This window comes from Podarcis cretensis, assembly GCF_951804945.1.
Source record: "Podarcis cretensis genome assembly, chromosome: 1".
NCBI classification, from domain to species: Eukaryota; Metazoa; Chordata; class Lepidosauria; order Squamata; family Lacertidae; genus Podarcis; species Podarcis cretensis.
In genome coordinates, this window is record NC_137170.1 from 114,565,886 (window position 1) to 114,579,633 (window position 13,748).

The 13,748-nt window shown below is 41.0% G+C and overlaps 1 long non-coding RNA gene across 1 annotated transcript in view; it reads left to right on the plus strand.

Moving 5' to 3' along the window:
• LOC307220770 overlaps positions 1-12,875 on the plus strand; it is a 31,531-nt gene extending 18,656 nt beyond the window's left edge. The window contains exon 3 of the long non-coding RNA XR_013841083.1: positions 12,334-12,875. This is a non-coding gene — a long non-coding RNA (uncharacterized lncRNA). The remainder of the gene's footprint in view (positions 1-12,333) is intronic.
• Positions 12,876-13,748: the final 873 nt, after the last annotated feature.

Consider the following 13,748-nt stretch of genomic DNA (forward strand, 5'->3'; position numbering starts at 1 on the left):
CAGGGAGTTTGGTGATGGAAGGAATTGGCAATACCCATGTTGACAAGCCTTCATCTCTGCATGAACAAATATAGTCATGTACAAAGGACCTTTATTATTATTATTTTTATTATTATAACCATAGTCATTATTCAGCACCCCTCACCCCAAATCTGCTCCTGCACATGCATCTTGTAAACCTTAACTTGGGGGAAGGACCAGAAGTTTTACTTCTATTGTCTAGTTTTTTGCTATGCAAATCGTTGTCAACATTTTCTTGGTGAATCAATATACTCAGCAATTTCTTTCCCTCTCTCCAGGTCACTTGATGATTAAGTATGTGCCAATGTAAGTCACCAGCTGAAGTTCCAGGTCATTTATTGTATTTAATATTATAGGGAAAATCCATTTAGATGAGGAAATTTGGTAATTAGCTCCAAGGTGAGCTATGTTTAATCTACCCAGATGAAACTAACTCAGGTTAAAATCAGTACATTTGTTGCAGTAATTTTGTTATTGGATTCATCTTCTTTGTATGTGATTTAATACTTTGTGCTTGAGGAGCTAATTTTTTTTTTAATCCATCTGTGAAATTCACAGCTTCGAGATACATTTTGGAAAGTGTTCCATGTGCCCCTGATCTCTGGTGCCAATCCTGCTGTAATTTGCATAAATTACACGTTTATGTGTATGCCCACATTTTTTCCACCAGTCACCTACTTGATCTGCAATTGGAGGCCAGAGGCTACAGCTGAAACAGATGCTTGCAAATGCTCTCAGTTGGTGGGTTTTCCAGTGTTGCCATTCAGAAAACCAAATGAGAAATTCCAAATTAAAAATAACATTTTGGATATGAATCATTAATCTTTTTAAAAAATAATTCATAATTGTATTGCAGTGGTAGCCAACATGCTGCCCTCAGGCTGTTGATGGACTACAAATCCCATCATCCCTGACTATTGGTTAATTTACCAGAGGATGATGGGAGTCATCTTAAGGGCACCACTTGGCTACCCCTGTTATATGTCATTATTTGTAGATGCACACCCTTGCAGTGTTGTCTGTGAATCATAGTAGAGGGGGTAAGCGGGGAGGCCCATATGTTGCCTAGATAACCACCCATTGTTTCTTTTCCAGCGGTGAACATCATGAATCACAATATCTTGTCCCAGGATTGGCGGCCAGAATATTCTTCGTATTTACAACAATAGCAGGCCACCTGGAGGAGGAGTTGGCAGCAGCATTTATGGCATGGTGCGTGTGTGTTGAAAGGGCAACAGTGGGGAAATCATACCATAGGAAGAATAGATTTATGAAAAAGCTAACTATGGTAGTCAATCAATTGTTCAGGCAAATCAAAGCCAAGTCAAATGAAGGATCCAATGGTAGAACCTCTTGCATGTCATCACTAATCCTGGTTCATTAATCCTGTGGACTGTGATCATACAGAACAGTCTACTGTAAGTGAACAATGGCTACAAAGACTGAGATTTGAAATTATTATTTATTATTTAAATTTGTATACTGCCCTATACCCGCAGGTCTCAGGGCGGTTCGCAGGATAAAATCACAATATATAAACACAGCATACATTTGCCATTGAAACATCATATAATTATTCCCACGTGGTTGATTGACAAATGCCAAATTTTAAAAATTGATTGATTTGGTTATTTTTTTAAAAAAAATTGGTTGCTAATATGGCAAGGGAGATCCTTTTTCTCTTCCTCTGCCCTACGAAATGATTGAAGATTCTTGTTTTCCCAACAGTTGGAAGTTACAAGGCTTGCTTCCACCACACACACACCCCAAAGGTCACATTTACATGATGCATATTCTGCCCTTGGGCAAATGAAAGGAGGCACAGTATAGCTTTATAGATTGCATAGCCATTTTCCAAAGTTCAGGTCAATTTCAGCAATGGAAACAGCAGGCACCAACCAACTGCTAACATAGCAGCACCTATTCTCAGGAGCACAGGCCACCCAGGCACAGCATAATCACATAATCTCATAATGTTCTCGATTTAAATTGCAAGCGTAAGATCATTTTCAGGGGCAAAGGAGCTTACCTCAAACACATTTGTGTTTTGCAAGCTAAGTAAATGTGCATTGTGTACCAGATATTACCAATCACCATCACTAGTCAACTGTCAAATACAAATTAATGCTGCATGTCATCTATGAAATGCTGCCATATACACTGTATAATATGCAGCATTGTATATCACCTATCATGTATCAGCTGTCAGGCATAAAATATTGAATTATTTTTCATTTAGGTTGGATTCTTTCCGTTGTGTTGAAGCCTGTATTCAGCATATAGTATCAATAAAATAAAATACTGAAATCAAATCAAATGCAGATATCAAATATTCAAAAGAAGGCCAGAACAACAACAAAACTCTCATGGCACTCCAAAAAAATCTGATACATCAATTGTGGCATAGCTCTTTGTATTTTGCTGTTGTGAACCACCCTGGGATCTTCAGATGAAGGGCAATATACAAATTTATTTAATAATCACAATCATAGCCCCATTGGTTTAGAACACATTTTATTTCATTTTGTAATACCCTCAGCAAGTGAGGTCAGAGGACAGAACCCTGATTTCCCCCCATCTGTAGCCCTATTTGGAAACTGTAAAGCTCTGTAAATTTTATTCTGTCCTTGTGTCACCATCCCCATCCCTCTCAATGGGTTGAAGTGATGCCATCTAAAGTAGGAAGGTTGGTCTATATGTATAGTCCAGGAGTGGACAGAAGGTAGATTGGTATCTGTCTGCAGATGTCTCAGTAACCTGCAGTAGATCAGCAAGGATTTCTGACTTCCAGATTAATAAGGGGGACAACAAAATGACTTGCCCATGTTGTGAAATTGCACTGCTGATGTGGGGTAGATGTGCATTGCTATTAGGGCTGTGCAGAAATCCCCATGATCTGCTTTGTTGTTGTTTAGTCGTTTAGTCGTGTCCGACTCTTCGTGACCCCATGGACTAGAGCACGCCAGGCACTCCTGTCTTCCATTGCCTCCCACAGCTTGGTCAAACTCATGCTGGTAGCTTCGAGAACACTGTCCAACCATCTCGTCCTCTGTTGTCCCCTTCTCCTTCTGCCCTCAATCTTTCCCAACATCAGGGTCTTTTCCAGGGAGTCTTCTCTTCTCATGAGGTGGCCAAAGTATTGGAGCCTCAGCTTCAGGATATGTCCTTCCAGTGAGCACTCAGGGCTGATTTCCTTCAGAATGGATAGGTTTGATCTTCTTGCAGTCCATGGGACTCTCAATCCAGGACCCCTTTAGGTAGACCTGCTGAGAAAAGGTGAATGGCAGAGAAGCAGTATCCCAAATGGGGGTGGGTGGGTGGGGTGCAATTATTTTTAAGGTGCCTATTCACATAAAGTACTTTCCAGAAAATATTTCTACATCAGTGAAATCTGTTTTAAATCTGAGAGTTGATAATGATAGAGAATTTGATGGTATAGCTACGCATACTAATCATAGTTAATAAACTGACATGGAAAACTAAGTAAAAGGAGAAGAAAATATGTTGTGGGTGGCAGTCAACTAACTGTAATGTACTCTACTGGGTCTACTGTAACACAGAGTAGACCCATTGAAATTAATAGCCATGACTAACTTAGGTCCATTAATTTCAATAGGTCTACTCTGAGTAAAAGGTAGTTGAATACAAACTTCTGTGCTATCATGGATTGCAATCATTTCCAGTGAATGTCAAGCTCAGCAGGGAGTTGCAGTTTTAAAGTTTTGCTCACGTCACAAAGGCCATTTGCAGTGAAATCTGTTTTAAATCTGAGAGTTGATAATGATAGAGAATTTGATGGTATAGCTACGCATACTAATCATAGTTAATAAACTGACATGGAAAACTAAGTAAAAGGAGAAGAAAATATGTTGTGGGTGGCAGTCAACTAACTGTAATGTACTCTACTGGGTCTACTGTAACACAGAGTAGACCCATTGAAATTAATAGCCATGACTAACTTAGGTCCATTAATTTCAATAGGTCTACTCTGAGTAAAAGGTAGTTGAATACAAACTTCTGTGCTATCATGGATTGCAATCATTTCCAGTGAATGTCAAGCTCAGCAGGGAGTTGCAGTTTTAAAGTTTTGCTCACGTCACAAAGGCCATTTGCAGGGTCATCATAGTTCCCATAAGCGCTTGAGGGAGAGACATTCTCTTTTCATCCCTGTCTGTAACAGCAATGGATTAAAGACTTTTCAAAGCTTCACTCAATAACAAGTTTTTTCTCCTTCCCTGCCCTCGCACAAAAGAAATCCTAGCCCTTTCCAACAGCTGGGCATTTGTGTTTTAGACTATGAAATCAAAGGCTCACTGTTTAAAATGGTCTTGCCTTCTATTTATAGCAATAAGCTGCAACTTTGCCCAAAGTAACTTGCTTGCGTCCCAATAATTTCAGTGCAGTTTCAATAGCCCAACAGTCCATCCATGGACATGTTTATTCAGACGTTATTCCCAATGAATTCAAAGGGATTTAACACCAGTTCAACTGTTTCTACCAGGGATGGTAAACATGTGGTCCTGCAGGCATTGTTGGGTTGCAAATCCCATCAGCCACAATCAGCATGGCCAAATGCCAGAGGTTTGGGGGACTATAGACCAGTAATATATGGAAGGGCCACCGGTTCCCTACTTTGGGTTTATAGAATTGGTGTGGACTCCTGACTTCCATTTTCCAGCTTCCATCATGCAGTTTGGATTATCTTTGATGCAATGTACAGACTGAATCAGCAGGGTAAATGAAAACGCTGCATGGAAAGCTTGTAGATCCTTAAAAGAAACCAGGTAAAAGATGACGATTTGAGGCAGTTAGACATTTAAAACACTTGCTTAATAACTGAGAGTTGAAAAAGCAGGGCTGCTGCTGCTGTGCCTTTTCCTTAATTTAAACTGACAGCCTACTTTCAAGTCACACCAGTGTATGAAATTGCTGGTCAGCACATCCCAGAGCTTTTCTTCATGGACCGAGCTTGACAAATTAGATTAGAAACTTTTATCAATATTAAGGCACACTAGAACTACTTAACCCTTATGTACCCGGGGAAACAGAACACGCACCTTTGTTAACAGGAACAAGTCCTTCCTTGCCTCAGGCTCATAACTCATACAGTCTTGGAATGCTGCTACTACTACTACAAAATGGACTAGAATATAGAGTAACAGAATTCGCTCAGGCAGATGGATTGTCCTTTTAGGAGCCAATGATATATGATCCCTAGCCTGTGCTTCCAGGCATCTCATAGAATCATAGAATCATAGAGTTGGAAGAGACCACAAGGGCCATCGAGTCCAACCCCCTGCCAAGCAGGAAACATCATCAGAGCACTCCTGACATATGGTTGTCAAGCCTCAGCTTAAAGACCTCCAAAGAAGGAGACTCCACCACACTCCTTGGCAGCAAATTCCACTGTCAAACAGCTCTTACTGTCAGGAAGTTCTTCCTAATGTTTAGGTGGAATCTTTTTTCTTGTAGTTTGGAACCATTGCTCCGTGTCCGCTTCTCTGAAGCAGCAGAAAACAACCTTTCTCCCTCCTCTATGTGACATCCTTTTATATATTTGAACATGGCTATCATATCACCCCTTAACCTCCTCTTCTCCAGGCTAAACATGCCCAGCTCCCTTAGCCGTTCCTCATAAGGCATCGCTTCCAGGCCTTTGACCATTTTGGTTGCCCTCCTCTGGACACGTTCCAGTTTGTCAGTGTCTTTCTTGAACTGTGGTGCCCAGAACTGGACACAGTACTCCAGGTGAGGTCTGACCAGAGCAGAATACAGTGGCACTATTACTTCCCTTGATCTAGATGCTATACTGATATATATATTGATGCAGCCCAGAATTGCATTGGCTTTTTTAGCTGCCGCGTCACACTGTTGGCTCATGTCAAGTTTGTGGTCAACCAAGACTCCTAGATCCTTTTCACATGTACTGCTCTCAAGCCAGGTGTCACCCATCTTGTATTTGTGCCTCTCATTTTTTTTTGCCCAAGTGCAATACTTTACATTTCTCCCTGTTAAAATTCATCTTGTTTGTTTTGGCCCAGTTCTCTAATCTGTCAAGGTCGTTTTGAAGTGTGATCCTGTCCTCTGGGGTGTTAGCCACCCCTCCCAGTTTGGTGTCATCTGCAAATTTGATCAGGATGCCCTTGTCTTCCCATAGGACACACAGGACTTGCTTAAGCAGCTCCAGAGATGGTTGGGAGGAAGGCGTCATCTGAGGCCATTGTACATTATTCTTCTACATTAGCACCACCTCAGCTGAAGGATCTGGAACACAGACCAGGATGGAAGTATTTGATGAGATGCCGCTGGGTTAGTCGTGTTTTTTCTCCACATACTCCAGTAGGAGATGATGCTAATGTAGAAGGACCATATGCAGTGCAATCTGAACCAGATCAGGGACCACAGAGCTTCAGCTTCTGAAGCAACCATTAATGGGAAAAGAGACAGAGGCTCCTCCAGGTATTTCAAGAATGCTGTTATACCAAAAGCAACCACATTCACCTGAATCACTTATGCACCCACAGCTGAAAACTTTCTTGCTGACACAGAAATCCAGGTTCTAATTAAAACAGATTGCAAAAGAATGGGTTTATTTAAAAACAAATATACCCTAATTGAAATCTGTATTTCAATTAGGAAATATTTGTTTTTTACATAAATCAATTATTTTAGAACTGCTGTGATTTTTGTGCTATCTGACCCATGCTACAACAATTCTAAGGTTGGCTTTGTCTCAGTATAACTCCATAATCTGCAGCTGCCGGCATTGACATTTGCTTTGTGATGTAGACTTGTAGGGCAACCCACAAAACTGGTTAATCACCCCTTTATTTTCTTGGTTCTGGGTTACACTAAAAGAGAAAACATGAATTTCCCTTTGGACTTGGTTTAATATGCTTACCATTTTTTTCTCCATCCATGTGATTTCTCCTCCAGCCCTAGTCTTGGGATCCAGTGTGTGTGTGTGTAAAATGTGGATCTCAATCTGCAATCACTCCATTAATGAACTCTGGTGCAAATTCTCAGATCATGATGGTTCATGATCATTGTGATAACCCAGATCCTGTTCGCCATCATCTCACACAACACATCTCTGCATTGTTCATTTGCATCTAGCTTATATCAGGGGCCATATTTTGAGTTGAGAAAGTTCTGAAGAGTGACATGGGCTGTACTTACTACTTGCTACACATGAAATAGGGAAGGGGCATTTCTCTGAAGCATGATGAGCAACAAAGGCAGGCCTAACCTTTGGCACCTGAGGTGAACCACCAAATGGCACCCTGCCTCCCCCCGAAGGAAGAAGGCGTAAGTGAAGATCTACATCAGGAACAAGCAGGGGGGGGGAAACTACAATTGGATATGCTGCTACTGTGGAACGTGCCCCTGAGGTGGTCACCTCACCTTGCCTGAACAAATGTTTGGGCTGAGTTCTCCTCCTCTGCAATTCTGCTAAGAAGAGACATTTTCTGTTTCTTGACCCCCCGAACCCCCCCAACCTTAGTGTGTATTAGCAATAGAAGTTCTCTCATATTTCTTTCCCCTCTTTTCAACCCTGATTGCCATGTGGGTCAAAGCAGCTGAGCTGAATAATAAGGGGGAATTGTTAGGATCAGGTCAAACTCCCCCCCCCCCCAATTTTTTATTGATTTTCACATAATTAAGAAACGCACCAACAAATAAACAGACAAACATAAATCACAACCTTATTGAAACTAATCTTCTTAACATTGTTAAGTGACTTCCTCATATCCCCCTAGTTGAATTTCAATGCAAATCATTTTAACGGTTTTCCAAATCAAGGTTCTTATAATCTTAACTTAATCACTTAACATCACTCTTTCTTCCCAATTCAGCATTAAACATAATAATTCATTACATTCCTTATTTAAATCCTGAGCCTAACTAGTAATTGCAAGCTTTTTCCAATTAATTTAACTTAACATATTTAACCAAGAAGTCATTAAATTTCATCCATTCTTCCTGATACTCCTCCTCATTCTGGTCGTGGACTCTTCCAGTCAGGTCGGCTAGCTCCGAAAAGTCCATCATCTTCGTCTACCATTCTTCCACAGTTGGTAGTTATTGTGTTTTCCACTTCTTAGCTAGTAAGATTCGAGCGGCAGTTGTGGCATACAAAAATAATTTAACATCTTTCTTGGGCAATTCCAAACCTGTTATTCCAAGAAGAAAGGCCTCAGGTTTCTTTATAAATGTATATTTCAACATTTTTTCCTCCAATTCATTATAAGTCTTTCACCTTGGAGCAGGTCCACCACATGTGATAAAAAGTTCCGTCTTTTTCTTTACATTTCCAATCTTTGCTAGTTTAACAGGAGTCAAATGCCATCTATACATCATTTTCATCATATTTCCCTTTAACATTGTACATGCAGTGAACTTGACCCCTCTCTTCCACAATCTTTCCCAATCCTCAAAAATTATGTTATGTCCTACATCTCTTGCCCAATCTATCATCACTGATTTAACTTGTTCATCCTTTGTATGCCGCTCCAAAACCCACTTATACATTTCAGACAGATTTTTAACAGGATCAGGTCAAACTTGGTTCCCTTCCCAGGCCTCTGCTTGTTTATCCCTTGCTCACCAACAGGACAACAATAATCACAGTGTGTGTGAGAGAGAGAGAGAGAGAGACAGAGAGAGAGAGCGCACCTGACTTGCACATGTGCAAACTGGTGCCATCTCATCCTTAAGTCCCAATTACACAGTCCCTTCAACAGTATCTCATAGGCTTATTGAGCTTAGCATCTCATCACAATGGTAGAGTCTGAACGGTTCCAGTGGAATTCAGTCCTATCTGTCTTCTGATAGGACTGCGCAGCGGTGAAGAGCTTTTCAAAGCAGACGAACAAAGAGCAACTTATGGTGAGCATACTGAAAAGACTCCATGTAAAGATCTGAGCCAATGAATTCATCAAAAGTCTTTTAAAGGTACAAAAGCGTATATATATAGTAATATGTTCACCTGGGAATTTCCTACGGCATGACACATATTAGTGGGGAAAGCCTATAACCAGTACCACAGTTTTGTGAAAGGAAGATGAGAGAGAGAGAGAGAGAGAGAAAGAGAAAGAGAAAGAGAGAGAATAATTATATATATATATATATATATATATATATATATATGGAAGGACTTTGTAAGATTCTATTTAGAAGGTCTCATCTACAATATTGGAGCTATTAAGCTGTTCTGGCTCTTGCCCAAACACACAGAGTGGGTCTCATTTGTAAGTAAGAAAAAGGCCTTTACTTAGGCTAGTAACGCTGCATATTAGGCAGTGGGCACAGCACTCAGGAGTTGTGACTGGTTCTGAAGTTCTAGCCCTGCTCTAGAACAACTGACTTCAACTTCAAAACCAGACAGTGGCATAGATGTCCCAATGAGTTTCCCTTCCACTGCCCCCCACTTTTTAAAGATGAGACAGGGTGCACTCACTCTAGCACAGGGACTTTTTCTGGAAAAAAAGTGACAATTATTAAATCCATTTTAAAAATATATCTGCATCCTAATTTTATAAGTATTAATTCATATATGTATTTATATTGTTACAGGCATTGCTGTATATATCTGCTTAGGAGCTGGTTCCTTTAAGAAACTTAGGGTGTATGATATGCAAGAACCGCTCATATTATTCATGGAACCCTTAAAGACTTGATCTTCTCATTAAGATCAAGGAATGAAACAGGAATTAGGAAAGGGAGGGAAAAAACCCTGTGTGGATAAACTCAGCAGCAAGATTTTCAGAAAATCCCATCCTTATTTATAAGACACTGTCAATCACCATAAGAGAAGAGGCAATTCATCTATTGCTGTGATGAAAATTTCTCCTACATTTTTTTTAACCATAATTTAATGAGAGTAGAAATTGCATTTGAAAGAAATAATATTTTGCTGAAAATCTCATGGGTATAATGCAGGGGTTTTCATGTGCTTGCTTTACTCTTGAAGCAGCCAATGGGTGTTTGTGTGTATTCCTTCCATTCATTCAATTGACCATCTCATAAGTGGTCTGCACTCTGGAGCCATCCTTGGTGCCTGTGCTTCAAGTAAGACCCATGTGAAGACATCCTAAAGGAACTCCTCCCTTGGGACCTTTTCAGATTAAGAAGCAAAGGCAGCTGGGGAGGCTGCAGATTGCTGGCGAAATGTTTACTGGAAACAAACAGACACAACCCACAATGACAAGGTACGCTCATACCCACATAGAAATTCTCAAGAAATTCTCAAGTGCCCTGAGAATGAGGTAGAAAAAAATAGAAGCCTCTTTTGCAGAAAAAGAAACAAATGTCAAGGAACTGGAGAACAGTATTCAGAACAACACTAAATTCATCATGCCAGGTATTACAGTTTTTCAAAGAATGCTGTTTCATTCTTTGCAACTTGTACAACATGAAAATGTAGAACGCGATGCTTTGGATGAATGGTGGGAGTATGCAAAGTGAGGCTTCATTATGAATTGATACTCAAGTACTTTCATCCTGGCACACCACCATATGGTCTAATAATATATGACCAAAGCTGATGACTCATCATGTGCAGAAAGCCAATATTGTTTGTGTGATGCTTGTCCTTTGATTTCATTCTTTAAAAGAAAAAGGAAAATCCCCACACTTATTTAATTACAAATCCTGGGACACCATCTAGCAGTCATTCAGTTTTTTTCCAGAGCCTTGGTAATGGAACATACCACATTTCACTGATAAACGATATGTCTATAGCACCGACAGTTCTTTTATCAACACCTCAAAACATGCCCAGGAGGCTCTAAACCTACCAGCTTGATCTTGAAGTGGAATCCCCTTTGTGAAGAGGGCACATTATGAAGCTCTGGTTCTAAAACGGTCAGTTTAGGCCAGGGGTAGGCAATGCTACCTTACAGATACTATGGATTACAGCTTCTATCATCCCTTCTGTGGGTAACAATGAAAAAAGAATACTGAACAATTTAAATTCCCTAGAGTAGTTGGTTTGGGGCTAATAATAAGTAGTAGCCTGAAACCCAAAGGGAGAAATTGGACGTTAAAAATGATCTATTAAAATGCAATCCTGTAGTGTCTACTTAGAAGTAAGTCCTATTGAGTTCAATGAGACTAACTCCCAGGTAAGCTGGTGTAGAATTCATAGAATCATAGACTTGTAGAGTTGGAAGGGGCTATGAGGATCATCTAGTTCAACACCCTGCAATGCAGAAATATTTCACCCAACATAAGGCCCAAACCTACTGACTGAGCTATTGTAAACTGGCTAAGCAATAACAAGGCAGGGGTGGAGAATGAAGGTGAAAAATCAGCCTAATCCAAAGATCTACCAGCCACGCTCAAGCAAGGCAGAAGGTGGTGGTTATGGATACACTCTGCCTTTTTGAAATGGTTCCTCTGTTAGCTTTAAACAACAACAAAAAAACCCAATTTCCCCTCCCAATGATCTCATTAATTAGGGAGGGGCCTTGGCTCAGTGGTCGAGTAGCAGTTTTGCATGCAGAAGCTCTCAAAGTTCTGGGTTCAAGGCATATTCAGGAAAGAGTGTTGCCTGAAACCCTTCTGAGCTGCTGTCATTCAAAGTAGAAAATTCTGAGCTAGATGGAACATTGATCTGATTCAGTATAAGATCCTGTGATCCCAATGGGAGAGAAACTATGGGCTTCCTCTTCTCCCATTGCTTTCCCCCATGGAAAACCACTTTTTAGCGCTCAATCAGAACAAATGGCCATTGGGGTTCCCCCAAGATTGACATTTGTTCCGATCTATTGCAAACAAATTGGAAAAGAGTGGGGCATGTGGGAAATCACTCAGACCCATGCTTTTTAGGCATGGTACAAGTGAATGAGACCTAAGTACAGTATCAGGACACATCCTCATTTGAAGGGCATTCCAAGATAACGGATCCAATACCTCCCCCAATCCACCCCTGACAGACCCTAGACCACATTCCCTGCCCTTCCTGCATGGCAGGAGGGGGAAGGACAGCCATGGAGGTGAAATTTCCATGTGTGTGTCTTGTGCCTATTAAATGGCAGGAAGAAAACATTGATTTCCCTTCTCTCTGTGTGATGTCCAAATGTTCCTTTCCCTTCACAAATGGGTAGCTTTTTCAGCTTACTGGCTCATTATTCTAGGTCTCTATCAAGATGTACTTGGCAATGACTTTAGATATGGAAGGAGGTGATCTTTATGAAAAGGCACTCCTGGCTTCCATTTCCTGCCTACCAAATTTGCTCAAGAAACCAGCAGATGCTTCCGCATTTCATAAAAAGGAAGAACTTCATGGGATGTTTTCCTTCCCTCCAGGAACTGATCCAAAAGTCTGGCATTTCACTCCATAAGAGCATAACACAAAGTGGGAACTTTCTCTGAAGCACCTCAACTGGAACTGCCATATTGTCTGGGGATCTTCCAAGGCAATTGTCTTTCTCCTCCTCCGGTGAATGTTCCAAGGAGAGGTACACAGGCTGCAATTTTGACATGAAAAAGGAGTATCTTCCACACAGATTATCATCAAGCGTGCATGAGATGCTCATTTGAAATTCTCCTCTAATTGTAAAGGCCCCCTTGAGGAGAACAAATAAGCCCCGCCATGTCTCCTAATCTTGCTGCACTGGTTGTAGAGTGCAGTGTTCGCTCCTAATGATGACACAAAAGCTGCTGTAAGCTTTCCTTTTGTGTCTCTCCTGCATAAATCAGCTGTTATTCAGTGATTCAGTCCTAACGGGGGAGAATCATTTTTGTGCTTTTCATTCTTTCCTCCCAGAGGGCAACAGATGTAATAACTTATTCCCTGTCTAGCACATTAGGGCTTGAAAAATTAATGCGGCGCTGCTGTGTTCTCTGCTTTTCCGCTATACTTAGAATTTAGGGTGAAAATATATTAAGTAATAAAAAGCTTATTTTAAAATTGTTAATGCACTTGTCTGTTTTAATGCCTCCGTGAATTCCCCCCCCCCCCACCTTTCGTTCTGTGAAACAAGGATTTTAGTAGCTAATCTTCGAGAACTTCCTCTTTTCATTTGCTCCTGGTGCCTGCCGGTTGTTCTGCAAACAGACCAAGAATGGAGAGTCAAGAGACAGGATGGGTTGAACTAGGGCCTCAGTTATTACTGCAAATATCATCTTGAGGTGGGTGAATAAAGAACACAGGTAGTTGGTCTTGGTTAACTACCGTATTTTTTGCTCTATAAGACTCACTTTTTCCCTCCTAAAAAGTAAGGGGAAATGTGTGTGCGTCTTAAGGAGCGAATGCATGCTGCACAGCTATCCCAGAAGCCAGAACAGCAAGAGGGATCAGATCACTGCTTTTGCTGCGCAGCGATCCCTCTTGCTGTTCTGGCTTCTGGGATCCAGAATATTTTTTTCTTGTTTTCCTCCTCCAAAAACTAGGTGCGTCTTAGGGTCTGGTGCGTCTTATAGAGCGAAAAATATGGTAACTTGGGGAAGCCAAAACCCTGCCTGGGTCAAAGAGTGTGAAAAGTCCTAACTCCATTAGCTGGACTACACCATTACCTTGAATACGGAAGCCTTTTACCCCTTCTGGGCAAGGTTATCCTCAAGGATGCTAGAAATCAAGTGTGGTGAACCTTTGCCTCTCCTGATCTTGCTAAACTACAATACCCATCAGACCCAGCAAGCTGAGATGATGAAAGGTGTAGCTCAGCAACATCTGTAGGGCCAATGGTTCACCACATCTGCTCTATATCCTAGCTCACATT